Source organism: Rhinolophus sinicus, chromosome 7 (genome assembly GCF_057876585.1).
Source record: "Rhinolophus sinicus isolate RSI-liver-muscle chromosome 7, RSI-T2T, whole genome shotgun sequence".
Classification (NCBI taxonomy): Eukaryota; Metazoa; Chordata; class Mammalia; order Chiroptera; family Rhinolophidae; genus Rhinolophus; species Rhinolophus sinicus.
The window spans coordinates 25,769,608-25,786,457 of record NC_142507.1 but is presented as its reverse complement, the minus strand read 5'-3'; positions in this window follow the sequence as shown (position 1 = coordinate 25,786,457).

Sequence of the window (16,850 nt, the reverse complement as noted above, 5' to 3'; positions counted from 1 at the left end):
TATATTGAGATCTCTTAAACTTATATGTATGCATAATCCTTTGATATGACATTGTTTTCAATGTATATAGTTTAGTCTTAACCACCTTTACGTTCTGTCATTCACACCTCGTTTGAATTGCCTTTGTCTTTTGTTATTGCACATTGCTAAATATATTGATTAGATATTGCTAAATAAATAAATATTAGTCCCTCTCTAGTGTGCTCCTCCTCTCTCTTTTCCCCACTCATCATTACAGATACATCTGATAAGGTGTTAATATCTAAAATTTACAATAACTCATACAACTCAACACTAAAAAAACCACAATCCAATTAAAAAATGAGCAGAGAACTTGAATAGGCATTTCTCCAAACATAGCATTCAGATAGCCAACAGATATATGAAAAGATCCTCAACATCACTAATCATCAGAGAAATGTAAATTAAAACCACACTGAAATATCACTCCTGTCAGAATTGCCATTATCAATAAATCAACAAAACAACAAGTGTTGGAGGATGTGGAGAAAAGGGAGCCCTTGTGCATGGTGGGATTGCAAACTGGTGCAGCCACTATGGAAAACAGTATGGACTTTCCTCAAAAAATTAAAAATCAAACTACTTTATGACTCAGCAATTCTACTTCTGGGTATTTATCCAAAGAAATATGAAACACTAATTCAAAGAGATATATGCACCCCTATTTTCACTACAGCACTATTTACAATAGCCAAGATATGGAAGCAAACAAAATGTCCATCAATAGATGACTGGATAAAGAATTTCTGGTACATACATACAATGGAATATTACTCTGCTATATGGACCAAGAAGGTATTATGCTAAGTGAAATAAGTCAGACTGAGAAAGACAAATACCATATGATCTCACGTATATCTGGAATATAAACAACAAAATAATGAATAAACAAAACAGAAATAGACTTATAGATACAGAGAACAAACTTCTGACCAGATGGTAGAGGGTTTGGGGGCTAGGTAAAAAAGTTGAAGGGATTGAGAAGCACAAATTTGTAGTTACAAAATAGTCACAAGGATATACATTAAAGCATATGGAATATAATCAATAATATTGTAATAACTATGTATAGGGCCAGGTGGGTACTAGACTAATTGAGGCAATCACTCATAAATTATATAAATGTCTACACTATGCTGTATACTTGAAACTAACATAAAATAATACTGTATGTCAATTATAATTGAAAAATAGTCATGGGGATGTAAAGCACAGCACAGAGACTATATTCAATAATATTGTAATAATTATGTACAGTGTCAGATAAGTAATAGACTTATTGGGGTTATCACTTTGTGAGGTATATAAATGTCTCATCACTATGTTGTTTTGTATACCTAAAACTAATATAATATTGTATGTCAACAATAACTGAAAAATAAATTTTAAAAATTAAAAAAATTGTAATAGAAATAATCATATCAAGGTAACATGGCTCAAAGCCAGATATAATTATATGACTTAGCATTAAATAGTCATACCCTACCTCCCCAGTTGTTGCATGTTAGGCTCTTAATTGAGGTGGGACATTTTGGAAATACTAGGAAAATATCATTTATAAATTTAAATGGAAAAATCCATTGAGTACAAGTAGTGATGACTATCATCCAGGAAGTTCAGACATGTAACATCACATTACATCAATAATTACAAGAAAGGGAGTGCATGTACGGGTCATTTTTTATAACAAATACAACACTACTAAAGCATAGGGAATACAGTCAATAACATTGTAATAACTATATATAGTGCTATAGGGGTATTAGACTATCAGCTTGATCACTTCATAAATTGTACTTCATAAGTTGTACTTATGAAGTGATCAAGCTGGTAGTCTAATATCCATATGACACTATGTTGTACACCTGAAACTAATATATTGTATGTTAACTATAATTGAAAAAAAAGAGAAATTGTACTGTAGAATAATACGGCTCTTATTACTCATTTTTTTGTTTTGAGAATTGTAATTATTCATAAAAATAAAATGTATGTTAATGTAATGGATTTATTATTTTTCAATGTACTAGTATATATTTTTAAAATTTCTATACAATATATTAACTACAGGTAAACAAATCACATTAACAAAACTACTGACACATGCATATGTGTCGGAATATTTTACAAAATTTATGTTCAAGCCAGGGTTTGTTTATTTCTTTAAAAACGTTCAATGATCATATGGAGTGGGGTACATAGATGTTCACGGGAGTACACTTAGTACTAATGAATATATTTGGCATAAAAAAGGAAATCCATTCCCCCATCATTTATCGTTGAACAAACACTCATTCATTACCTTCTATATGTCATCCACCAATAACACCCTTTCATAGAGGAAAAGTCCCATTTCTCTCTTTTTCATTTGCTTGTTTTACAAAGTCAGTTGATTCCATGTCAATATTTGTCTACTAATTTCCAAATGTGCCAACACTGAAGAATAATAACTGAACCTATTATTACATATGCAAAGATTAAAGCATGTTAAAGAAATGGGGAAGTGATCATCCTTATTCAGCAATTTTTGTCATAAAATATGAAGAAGCAGATAATGGCCAAATTTAATTTGGACAGATAGAGGAAATTTGTTTTTCACCCATCAAAAAGCCTAATCTGAAGAAAAAGTGCCAATTAGTTAAATGAGAACTTCAACGTGTTAATTTTTAAGAGATTAGCTTCAGGAAAAACAGTATTGCTTTTGAATGGCCAGCTATACTAGGCACAGACAACGGAACTAGATACCAGATATTTCTGTGACCTACTCAGTATAAATAATATGGAATGAACATTAAAAAAAAATTAAAGTACCCAAATACAAAAGGCTCATTTAGTGTTAAACAAATTAATTATCTTAAACATAATTTTAAAGTCATCTAACATGAACTCAATTAAGAATATTTGCAAAGGAACATTTCTTTTCAGAAAATGATTTAGATTCCTTAAAATTTGTTCTAGTTGCTTACAGGTTGACAAACATGTGGAGATTCGGGGAGAGTAGTGTGCTCAGATTGCATGGAAGCTCCATACTCCTTCCCACATACGTTGCCCTATGCATCTCTTTCATCTGGCTGTTCCTGAGTTATTTTCTTTTATTAAATAATGGGCAAGCTACCTCTTGTTAGATCCTTGGAACATTGATATAACAGACACAAACCCTTCCTTCATGGAGATAGAGTCTCGTAGGCGGATAGACTATGAACAACACAGCAATGGTCTCATCCTCCATATGATGGAGAATTCAGACAGGAAGAAGGAGGAGGAGTAAGAGAAGGAGGAGAAGGAAGAGGGGAAGGGAAAGAAACATACATGTATACACATAACATATATTGAAATAAAGCATATGGGGCCAAAAAATTTGTTCTAAAACTCTGAACCCCAAAATACAAAAAGTTACCAGACATATACACGCTACCTACCTTCTGTCTAGATAATGCAATAGAATTCACCAAGATTCACAATGTTAAAAATTATATAAAATGAACAGCAGCGCATCACAGCCATAAATTTTAAATGTAACATTCCTTTTCCTGATTAGTTCCCCCTTTGTTCATAGCCTCTTTGTTATTCTCAAAAACTTATTTTCTCATGAATCATGCATGATGTTCCTTCAAAAAGTCAAACCAAGTTTTCATGGTTCAGTATTTCCTTTCACATTGTTAGTTTGATGCAAACAAGTAGCAATCATATGTAAAAGCACAAAGGTTTGCATGATGGAATTTATCTAGTTTTTATTTTTTATTTCCACCTTGAAAATATGCCAATAAACACATTTGATTAATAGAAGTATGAATAACCTTTAATAAAGGCAATTCATTATGAGAAGCATTTAAGTGCTTTCTAAGAACTAAGAACTGTGGCTAACTACCAGAAATATAAAGATGAATGTTATTATCCATGCCCACAATTTCAAAATGCCCTCTATATGAAGTTATATTTAACTCTAAGATATAAGGCTTTCTTGTAACCTACTGTAACTGTAATATTTGCCACAGTTTCAATTTCTTTAAAATTATTAAAATTTCTATAGTCTAGAACCTCAACATTAGAAAAGTATAATGGGTTTAAAATTTTCTTTCATCGTATCACTATCTTAATCAACATCTTCTTATTCAACATTCAAAAATTACATATTAAAAGTCTTCTAGCTAATTTGAAATCTTTTTCTATTACTCTCATAGGTAAAAACTTTATTCCTAAAAACATGGTCTACCTTCTTTCCTGAATCCAGTCTTTATTGATTTCCATCCTGTGCCTTTACTCATTAGTCCTCTTGCTGGAATGCTTTCCCTCTTCTTTGAATTTAGTCAATTATTTATTTAAAATTTATTTTAAAATGTTACTCCTAGGTGCTGGTAGTCGCTTTACTTTCATGCTTAATAGCCCAAGGAATCACCAAAATTACACTGACAGATGCTTGCTTTCTAAATTTATTAAATTATGTTAAAAAAAGAGGTCTTTATGAAATTGATTTTTTGCTATAACTTGAGATTTTGTTTCTCTATATGCGATCAATTTGGGTAAATGTTCCATAGTTACTTGAAAAGATAATATAGTTAAGCTTCTTATATAGCTGTTATATATATATATATATATATATATATATACACACATATATATACATATATGTATATATATATATATATGGTGACAAAAATGTATACACATTTTAAGAAAGGAAAAAACTGTATTAATTGTAATACTCAATCTATACCAAAAAAAGATGAATACAAGTCACGATTGACTTCTGCAATTACAAGACATGTTCAAAGTGCTGCTTGCGTATAGATAATATCTCTTAAAATGTGTATACGTTTTTATGGCACCTCCAATATATATAATAAAATCAGGCTTCTTATGTTTTTAGATATTTTTTTAATTTTATTTTTATTTTTTCTAAGAAAAAAGCATTAAAATTTAACACTATAATTGGGTTTGTGTCAATTCACCTATTTCTCTCAATTTTGTTTTATTTTTAGCAGCTATTTTGTAAGCTATGCAGATTTATGAATCTTATGTAATTATACTTTTGCTCTGAAATTGATTTTAGTTGATACTAATATATCTGTATCACCTTTATTTGGGTTAGTATAAGTTTGTTATTAAATGCGTTTATCTAGCTTCCACCTCTCAGTGTCATAATGTTTTAGATATGCTTCATAAATAGCACATAGCTGGATTTTTAAATCCAATCTTGTAATGTCTTTCAATAGGTTATTTAAATCTTTGCATTCATTGTTTTTACTGATGTATTTTAATTTATTTATGATGAGATTTTTTGTTTGTTTTTTCTCTCTTTCCCATGCTCTTTCTTTGCCTTTTTATTCTCTCTTCTTCCTTCAATACAGTTTTCTTTATTCATTCTTTCCCTTCTAGTATGGAAGTTATATTTTCTTTCTATTTGTTAGTATTTTTAGCATAATTTTTTTAGAATGGCTTTTTTAAAAATTAAAATTTACTGGGGTGACAATGGTTAGTAAAATTACATAGATTTCAAGTACACAATTCTGTAATACATCATTTATATATCATATTGTGTGTTCACCATTCACAGTAAGTTTTTTTTTCTTTGCCCATAGATTTACACTTTTAATATCCATTAAGATAGTATTGGCACAAAGTCAGAACACTTTTTTTTTTAAATTAAAGGTCATTGTGGTAATAGTTGTTAGTAAAGTTACGTACGTTTCAGGTGTACAATTCTGTGATACATCATCTATATGTCACATTGTGTGTTCACCACCCAGAGTCAGTTCTCCTTCCTTTACCACATACTTGATCCCCTTTACAACACCTTCCATAGCGGCTGCACCAATCTACATTCCCACCAACAGTGTATGAGGGTTCCTTTTTCTCCACAGCCTCTCCAACAATTGTTATTATTTGTCTTGTTGATGATAGCCATTCTAACTGGTGTGAGGTGATATCTCATAGTGGTTTTTATTTGCATTTCTCTGATGATTAGTGATATTGAGCATCTTTTCATATGTCTATTTGCCATCTGTATGTCCACTTTAGAGAAATGTCTCTTCAGGTCCTCTGCCCATTTTTCAATTGTGTTGTTTGTTTTTTGTTGTTGTTGAGTAGTATGAGTTCCTTATATACTTTGGATATTAGCCCCTTATCAGAGGTGTTGTTTGCAAAGATCTTCTCCCATTCGGTTGGTTGCCTCTTTATTTGGTCGATGGTTTCTTTTGCTGTGCAGAAGCTTTTAAGTTTGATATAGTCCTATTTTAGCTTTTATTTCCCTTGCCTTTGGAGTCATATTTTTACCATAATTTTTAATAGGTTTTCTTGACATAATAAAATCCAAAGTTAAGATGCCTTTCCAATTAAAAAAATGAGCCATGGAAAATAGTTTAATTGTGTGCTTTTTCTTTACAATTCTTTTGTTAGTATGTCTAACATTTTACTTCTCCCTTACTTTAAACTTGATTGATGCTGTATTTAATGGTCTCAGTTTATTCTTATTTATCAACATGTTTAAAAAATACTTTGTTCACCTTTGCTTCTTGCATATCACATCTTCCTTATGGATCAGATTTCTGACTTACTGAAGCACATTCATTTGTAGAGTTTGTTTGTTTGTTTGTTTGTTTGATTTTTAACCAAATATCCCTTAGTAAGGCTGGCTCAGTTATTTGTCTGAAGTACCTTTATTTTACTTGTCAGATAATTTAGGTGGATACAAAATTGAAGAAAACCCGAATTTTTCCTTAACACTCTAAATGTATTTCATACTTTTTAGCTTATATAAAGTTAACTGCCATTTTAAGCTATACATTTGAAGGGAATCTGAAAATTACCTTGGAAGGAAAGACTTTATCTCAATGTTGTGATAATAATGCACCAGGTATAGATTTCTTTTTAAAACCTGTTTGGGGATCAATACAATTCTTAACTTGAAATCTCATGATTGTTTTCCTTTCTGGTAAATTTCTAGTTGTTACCTCTCCAAACATTGCGTCCAGCTCTTAAGTTCTAACCTTTCCTAGTGGATATGTCTTGTACCTTTTCATTATGGACTCTGTCTCTTAAGTATTCTGAAATCTACTTTATTTCAACAAATCTACCTTTTAATTCTTTAATTCTACCATTACTGCGTCTAATCAGGTCTTTACCCACTCCTCTGAGGAAACTAAAGTCAGGATAAAGGTTATCTCAAGGGGAGAAGAATAGGATAATATTAAGGAAGCAATACCTAGGTAGCTTCTAATGAATTGACAGTATTTTTCTCTTAGCCTGATTTATGTTAAACAGATGTTTGTTTCAAATTATTTGTTATACTATATGTTTAATGTACTTTCACTATTTGTATTATCTTTTCATGAAAAATACTCAACAACAAATAATGTTAAAACTTGTTGTTAAGCATTTCTTAGCATAAATTATTCCCTTTTATTTTTAATTTTTCTATATGAAATGAAATATTTTAACAAACATTTCTACCTATACTTCACCGTTATTTTATTCCTTGCTTTTCAATATTTTTGTTTCCTTTAAAATTCATCTTAGCTTCTTTAGTCACTATATTTAAAACTTCTATGTCATAAGTTCCATTAGGTAATATGATTTTTTCACTAGTCTCCTTCTAAATACTAGTAGGTACCTTTGTAACCTTGAACACATGATGATTGAACTTAAACTGTAAAAAGTCAGACCAAGCAATTTTAAGACATTATAAGCCTCAATTTCTGTTTCTCAAGTGCCCTTGAACTAACTCTAGATGGAAATCAGTAAAAGTCTTCTAGCAATTGAAGTGTTTCTCCTGGGCTAGATTCCAGACTTAATAGTATTCATAATTGCTTTCTTTCCAAGCTATTTTTAACCTATACTTATTAGGTGTTTTTTTGTTTGTTTGTTTGTTTTTTGTTTTGTTTTTTGCAAGAATTAAAACCACATTTTACAAGTATGCCTGAGTTTCCGACTAAATTAGAAACCCAAATTATATACAAAAGACATATAAGTTATTTGTAATCTCTCTTAAAATATCTTATAAATGCAAGGATGAAAATTCAGAGTTGATTATACACATTACAGAAGATCAATGAGATTTTGTGCAATAGTGGAATACTAGTTACCAATAATGTAATAAATGATAATTGTTCAAATACAGTACAATCATTGAACTGTATCAAGTATACAGTTCATTTTATTTTTGATTTTATGTTATCTTCCCATTCCTCTTTTAGCACTTTTACTTTAACTTTTTAAAGATTTATTATTACTAACTAATTTTACATTCACAGGCTTTTAGCTTCAAGTTCTGTGTTTTATCAACTGGTACAATGAAAATAAAATAAATGACTATTTTAAATAATCTTGCAAATCTGTTATTGCCAATGTACTTACATAATCCTATACTAACTTATTATATGAAAGTTACAACACAAAATAGCAGTTTGAACCTAAAATAATTGAGAAGAGGTTATATTAAATTACATTCAGTTTTCAAAATGTAATAGTTTGTTATAATCCAATACTTTCTTCTAACAACAATAATGTAAATTTATTTTAGTTAGTTTCACAATCATTGATGTCTGGAAATAAGCAATTTTTAAGTCCTCTAGATACCTTGAGCAAGTCAAAAAATAAAACTTAAAGACATTTTATCTGCAAAAATTTCTGATAACTTTAGAAATGTCATCTCTAAGTAAGTGAGTTGAAGTAAGATAAATACTTACTGAAATCAGAAAGAGAATTACAACACATTCCCATGCTCAGTATTTACTTGTTATGTATCCAAATAATCTTAGGTTTGGGGTTTACATCAGCCCAACAAATGAAGTAGACAGTATTTCCTGATGTTATCTCCACATCTTGAGGCTCAAAAGTAATTTGAGGACTCTCTGTAACAGAACAATTTAATAGTATATATTTAAACGATATAGAATTATAGCATTCTAAGATATTTGAGAAACAGCTATAGGTAGTTTTAAGTATTTATACATAAAATTTTAGACATCACACTGCATTTGTCCAGTAATACATGTACCAGTGTAGACATTATACATATACTTAACTTAAACTTTAGAAGTTTGAAATATTCAAAATAAATAAATAAATAAATAAATAAATAAATAAAATAAAAAATAAAAAGAAATATTCACTGTGTAAAGGAATCTCCAATGAAGTAAATTAAGTAAATGTTCCTATGCTTTTATTTCTAGTACTTTAATACAACCCATGGGTCAATATTTCAACCAAGAACTTAAATAGAGCTTTCAGTTTTACAGGCAACCTCCCTAGAAAATTAGCTATCTACTATTTATATAATTTATAAGAATTTTTATGTCTAGACCTGAAATCTGGTTGAGCAAAATTTCTTATCACTATAAATGAATGATTCCATCCTCAAATAACAAATGAATGGTAAAACATGGAAATATTTAAATTATTTTAATAAATATTTTTAATGAATCAAATAATATTGAATTTAAATTATAGAGAATAAATACAAAGGAAATTTCACTTTTCTATAATTATCTTTAAACCTTTCTAAATGAGAAAACATTTCCTTTCATAAATGTATCATTAGAGACATTCAATCCTTAACAAATAATCATACCTAATATGCCTAGAGAATATTATATAGATTTTTAGTAACCTTATATAGTTCATTAAAAATCCATATGACAAATATCTTGGCTTTATTATTTTTAGAAACATGGTTTTATTCATTATACATAAAAAATTAATTCAACATCTCTGGTGTGTCAGGCACAATGCTAAGACTAATAATGAAGCAGTAATTAATCAAAGCAAAGTTTCTGTACTCATGGGTTTAGAATTTCATGGAAGCAACTGAAATTAAACAAGCACAAAAATGTATAATGACATATTGTGATAAATACTAAGATGAAAAAATAAATGATTTGGTAGATTATAAAAAGAGACGTTATTCAGTGTGTGTTTGATAAGGAGGAGGTGCCTAAGAATGGGGATTAAATAAAACCTTTCCAAGTAATTGATATTTAAGAAAAGGAAGAGGTTATATTAAAAGAAGAAGACGTGTAAGACTATTGCAGAAGAGTAAACAGCATGTAGACTGTCCCTGAGTGAGAAAAAAAACTTAAGAATGTCTAGGCACTGAAAGAACATCATGACTGCTAAGCATCACGAAGTGAAGCGAAGGGTAAAATGAATTGAGGTTGTATAGAAAAGCCAGGGGCTACAACATATATGGAGCGTTGATCTCATTAAGGATTTTGTGTTTTATTTTAAGAGGTGAGAAGCTATAAAAGAGAGCAAAATAATGATGTAATCAGATATGTATTTTTACAAGAATTCCCCAAATATAATATATTAGAGATGGAGAAAAGTGAAATCTGGGACATCAGTTAAGATAAGATGTCAGAGGTGTAGTAGATTGGGGGAGGAGAGTTATCTCTTTGTGAGGGCTATAAACGTCTAATTATTACATTTTATACACTTGAAACTAAAAAAAAAAAAAAGAAAGAAAGAAAGGAAAGAAAAGGAAGGGGAAAAAAAAGAGAAATATACATAATGTATTCCAGGAAATACTCAATTGTGTCATAAACTAGAAGTTGGCATTAAGGATGGAAGGTATGAACAAATTTGAGATTTATTTGGAAATAAAGACAAAGTCATTTTTCTTCTCAATCTGGATGGAAATGAATTATGTTAATTTATTTCAAATTACTTGTTTACAGAAATTCAAAAATGGGCTTCTAGTAAATGGGTCATTAGAAAGCAAATATCTGCTGTAAGCTATCATCTGAGTAAATTTCTACGGAGCCAAATTGTCACACATATACATACACATATGCATGCATGCACACACACATATATATATGCATTCATATTAATTTATTCATATTTAAAGCTACATATAGGAATAGATAAATAAGTAGATAGATAGATATTATTTTATTTATATTAAAAGTCTTAAGTGAGAATCAAATAATATCCTAAGAAGCCATAGTTGTTTAAGTAACGCCTAATAGTTTTATTTGTGAGAATATGAACATAGCATAATAAATTCAAAAGTTTGTATTTAAAATATACAAAAATATATTAAAATAGGTTTTCATTACTTAAGTAATATTTGTGGTCATACTTTATGTGAGAAAGAAACCATTTAATGAATTTGTTTAGTGTTTTTCCTAGCAGTGAATATTTGCAATTATTCTATCTAAAGTTGAGAAACCTAAATTATTGACTTTTAGTACTAAGTGATACTGATGTATAAGTGAAGACTTTAATAATGGTGACAGTGTCATGTGACCTTGTTGAAAAATAGTTTTTCTCAATATTTATCCTTTTAAATAATAAAAGTTAGATTAAATGATCCTCAAAAATTCTTTCATCTCTAGCAGTTTATAAAGATAAAAATGTATGTAAATAAAAACACTGATGATGAAAAAGAAACTGACTATACTTTTAACCACATCCCTTAAAAATGTTTTCTGATAATATGCTCTTCCAAATACAGTATCATATAATAGACCTGTATAGAAAGAGGGCAAATAAAGCACATTTCTTTTTTATAGGCACAGAGAACATTACATACCACAACTGAATTCCTCTATTATCACGGAAGCTATGGAGCATCCTTGAAGCCTTCTGGCATATTCACATATAGCAGCAGCCTGAGTTTGGCCATTTCTGGCATAGTCTTTCATAAGTTCCCCACCCATGTTAAATCACAGTCACAAACTAGAGCATTGGAATCCAGATACCTAGGCATGCAGGTAAGAATTACAACTGTTAAAAGTAACTACTGATTTCTATTTTGAATCTTTATAATTAAAGTACTTAATTTCGTCTAACTTGCCTTCTCTCACATTTTTGACTCCAGGATTTCTTGTTTTCAACTAACAAATTAAAACAAATGCTTACCTGGTTGCATATCTTGAACAGAGTAGATACATTTCCATATTCACAATATTTTGGAAAGCACTTTCAGCCTCAAAAACTGGTTTCCACTTAACACGCACTATATTATTTAATTATAAATAAATAATTGTAAGACGAAATGAACAAGTATTTGTTTTACAGAAAACTAAGAATTAAAACTACACATACTGAAATGTTACAGCTCTTTTAAATGTTAAAATGTTAAAAAAACAGAGAATTTATATTTGATGGGCTTTGATTTTAACATTTTCATAAAGATTAGAAGAGTAGAAGCTTTATTGCTCAGAGGTCTAAAAATGTGTTTGTGTATGACTCATGCAGCAACTGCAGATGACTTGTTATTTTCTCCTTTAAACCTCCATCAGTATGGATAAGCATGTGTTCTCTATGTTTTGAATTTATCCTAAAGGATAGAGGCAGGACTTAAAAATATTTCATCTTATGCCAAAGACCCAGGTATCACATGCAAATGATGCCATTTTAACAAAGGTCCACATCTGGAATTGTCTCTTTGTAAGGGAAATACCCTTTATACATTTCTTTGTGCTATTTCCTAATCTAGGCACTTTACCAAATTTTACTATCTTTCCCTAATATTTTGTAGTATATTTTGTCATGAAATAAAATTGATGGATAGCCAAAGAGATTAATGGTGTATGCCTCCATTCTTGCCAAAAGATGTGTAGCAAAAGAGCAAAGAAATGAAATTTTTTTCTTCCATTTATCCCAAAGGTTAAAGAGGGCATTAGCTAAATGAAATTTGCTAATCTGTCTATAATCAGGTAACATTCTACACATACAAAGAAAACCTCCAGTAATAAAAGGATAATATGAAGATATTTATGATAGGGAGGGTTATGTTGTTTAAATATTATTGTAATAAGCAATGCTTTAAATATTAATGTAATAAGCCATAGCAGACCAAAAATGCTATAATTTCAGATAACTTGTATTAAAACTCCTAAAAAAAATTAGGAAAACAAATAAGCAAGCAAACAAAGGAATTTAAAAAATCAATTTACATACAAAAATTAAAAATCTCCTAGCTGTTTAAATTTAGAAGTTTGTATCGATATCAATTTACTGGAACAGTAATATTGTTTCTTCTGAAATAAAAAATATCATGCTTTTCCCTAGTTTTAGAATGAAGAATACTTCCAGAAAACTATATATTTGTAAAAAATTTAAGAAACATTTATTGTGTGATGACTTTGTGACATATACTGTAGATGCTCCATAAGTTTAAGTTGTTGTGGGGACAGAGTCCCAGAGAGCAGGTTCCAGGCTCTCGGCTTCGTGTGGGGAGGTGCTGGCTTGGGTAGTGAATGACCATCAACTGTGATTGGTTGGCCATCAGCTGTAACCGGTTAGCCAACTGGCTACTGATGTACCTGCAGGGCTGTGTTGATTGGTTGGTTGGTTGGCACGCAGAGAAGTGAATGGTGGACTGCGATGGTGTGGCTACTACTGCGTGTGTCTCACTCAGAGTCCCGAGAGACTATAGTGGTATGACTCCCCTACCTATAGCTCAGTGGGTGTTCCTTTTTGGCCTAGTCACATCCTGCATTCTTATGTGGGGAGTGGGAGCTGAGACTCCGCAGGCTGCCCCGCATGACACATGGTGCACGAGCAGGGTCTCCCACATGATAGTTGTATTGTATTTAAATTGTATTACACTGAAAACCATAGCTAGTAAGGGGGATCAAATATATGGTGATGGAAGGAGAACTGACTCTGGGTTATGAGCACACAATGGGATTTATAGATGATGTAATACAGAATTGTACACCTGAAATCTATGTAATTTTACTAACAATTGTCACCCCAATAAATTTAATTAAAAAAAATTACGATTAAAAAAAAATTGTTAAAATAAGGGGAAAAATCTCATATTCATTAAAAAGTTACTTAGTGGTACAGATTTTATATACTTAACACTTCAATCAAGATTTCAAACTGGTAGGCAGGTCCAAGATTGTGGTATAAGAGGACGAGGACTTGCCACCTCCCATGAAAACACTGAATGCACACCTATATTTACAATAAGTCCTCCTGAAAGACAACTGAAGGACAACTGAATCGCTTCTACACAAGAAAGAAGAGAAAGAGAGAGCGGTCATGAGAACATTGGGCAATTGCGAGAGCTCTCCAGAATCTGAGAGAACCCACCAAGATTGGAGGAGCTCATGGGCACCATTGTTTGTGTTTCCTCTGCACTGAGATGGTGGAAGAAGGAACTCTAACCAGGTGCTCTGATTGATCTGCAAGGTCATAGTAGCATGTATCCAGCTACCCCTCCTTGAGCTAGCTCCAGCAGGAAGAAGCGGACACCATAGAAGCTGTGTAAAGGCCCCCCCATATCTGGAGCTAGATCTAGTGGGTTGAATAGGGAGCTGAGGCTTATCCTCACCAAGCCACTGCTTCATTTATGCACTGGGCTGCACCACCCTGAGTAAAAGCAGAACCACCAGGGAGTCATAGCTCTCAGCATGCTGGGCAGTCTCACTCAGAGTGAGAAGGCATTGATGAGATGCAACAGTGCTCATACCCACAGGGCAGTCCAGCTCAGAGCTGGCTCCTGCAGCAGTTAATCAAAGCATGCCTCACTAGCACACAGCAGGAGGCCAGACCCAGAGTAAGAGGGAGCCAGTGGAGAGATGCAGCACTCTTGTAGACAGGGCTCCTCAACCCAGGCCAACAGTCAATAAAAACAACAGGGTGTGCCTCTTATTCACACACCAGGCAGCCCTTCACAGATCAAGTGTAGGATTAGCAGGGCTCTGTAGCATGAGCCCTCAGGACTGCTTCACCTGTACCAGCAGGGCACACACAAACATCAGTCTGTCCCACAATTTTTCTGGTCTGGCCTTGTACCACTAGAACAACAGGGAGCTACTACAGGCAAATACAGATTTGGCTGTTCCTTTTAGCCAGGCAGCACCCCAGGCACCATACATACATGCCCCAATTCAAACCAGCCTACCGAAACCACCCAACATGTAATCTATCCAGAGCCACTTCTACACAAGACCACTCTTTCAAGACGGGGAGATAGCTAGCTATTCCATCTAAATCATAGAAGTAAAGAAAGCCAAACAAAACAGGAAGACAGAAGAATATGTCCCAAATGAAGAAACAAGAAAAGTCTCTAATGAAACAGAATTAAGTAATTTGCCAGATAAAGAATTCAAAGTAACAGTCACAAGGATGCTCAACAAACTTGAGCGTACAATGGAGGAGCTCAGAGAGAACTTCAACATAGAATTAGAAAATATAATTAAAAAGAAAAACAACAAACAATCAGAGATGAAGAAAAAATACATTAGAAGGAATAGACAGCAGATTCATACAGAACAAATTAGCAACCTGGAGGACAGAAGAGTGAAAATCACCCAATCAGAGCAGCAAAATGAAAATAAGAATTTTAAAAACTGAGGAAAGTGTAAGGGAACTTTGGGACAATGTTAATCACTCTAACTTTCTCATTATAGGGATTTCAGAAGGAGAAAGAGAAAGTACATTTGAAGAAATAATAGCTGAAATTTTTCCTAATCTGAGGAAGAAAAGAGATATCCAGGTTCAGGAAGCACAGACAGTTCCAAACAAGAGGAATCCAAAGAGGCCCACACCAAAACATATTGTAACTAAAATAGCAAAAGTTAAGGATAAAGAGACAATCTTGAAGGCAGCAAGAAGGAAACAAATCACAGACAAAGGAAACCCCATAAGACTATCTATCAGCTGATTTCTCAGCAAAAAAATTATTAGGCGAGGAGGGAGTGGCAGGAAATATAAAGTGCTGAAAGAAAGGAATCTACAATATAGAATATTATATCTGGCAATGTTATCATTCAGAATTGAAGGAGAGATAAACAGATTCCCAGGCAAGCAAAAACTAAAGGAGTTTGTCACCACTAAGTCATCTTTACAGAAATATTAAAGGGTTTTCTTTATGCAGAAAAGTCCATAACTAGAAATAAGAAAATACAAGGAAGCGAAAATGTCATAGGTAAAGGCAAATATAGAGTTAACACAGTGAATCAGTCACTTAAAAAGCAAAAATAAAGGTTAAATGACAAAAGTAGCAAAATTAACTATAATAATCAGGAAATACACAAAACAAAAAGGAATAAAACATGATGACAAAAACACAGAGTATGGAGAGGGGAGTGAAAATATAGTGCTTTTAGAATGTGTCTCAACTTAAACACCTATCAGCTTAAAATTGACTGCTATCTATCTATCTATCTATCTATCTATCTATCTATCTATCTATCTATCTATCTATCTATCTATCTCAAGGTAACCACAAACCAAAAACTACAAAAAGTGCACAGAAAATAAGGAGCAAAAAACCCGAACAAAACACTAAAGAAAACCAGCAAACCAAATGGAAAGAGATCAAGAAGAAAGAGAGAACACTGAACTACAAAAACAACCAAAAATATTAACAAAATGGCAATAAGTGTATACCTATCAATAAGTATGTTAAATGTAAATAGACAAAATGATCCAATCCAAAGACATATGGTGGCTGAATGAATGAAAAACAAGACCCATCTATACTCTGCCTATAAGAGACTCACTTCAGATTGAAAGACACACACAAGACTGAACGTCAAGGAGTGGTAAAAGATGTTTCATGGAAATACAAATGAAAAAAAATTGGAGTAGCAATGCTTACATCAGACAAAATAGATATTAAAACTAAGCCTGTAAAAAGAGACAAAGAAGGGTATTACATAATGATAAAGGAGTTGTCAATCAAAGGTTGTCACCCCAATTCATTGCCAACATGGGGTCCCCAATTCGGGGTGTGGTGAATGGGGAGACTTTATTCAGTGCAGACAGGTCAGTTGTGATAGTTGTGATATAGCATGGCTGTAAGACAGCTTAATAGTGTTGCAGCTCAATTATGATACAGCACAGCTGTTATGTAATCATGAGCT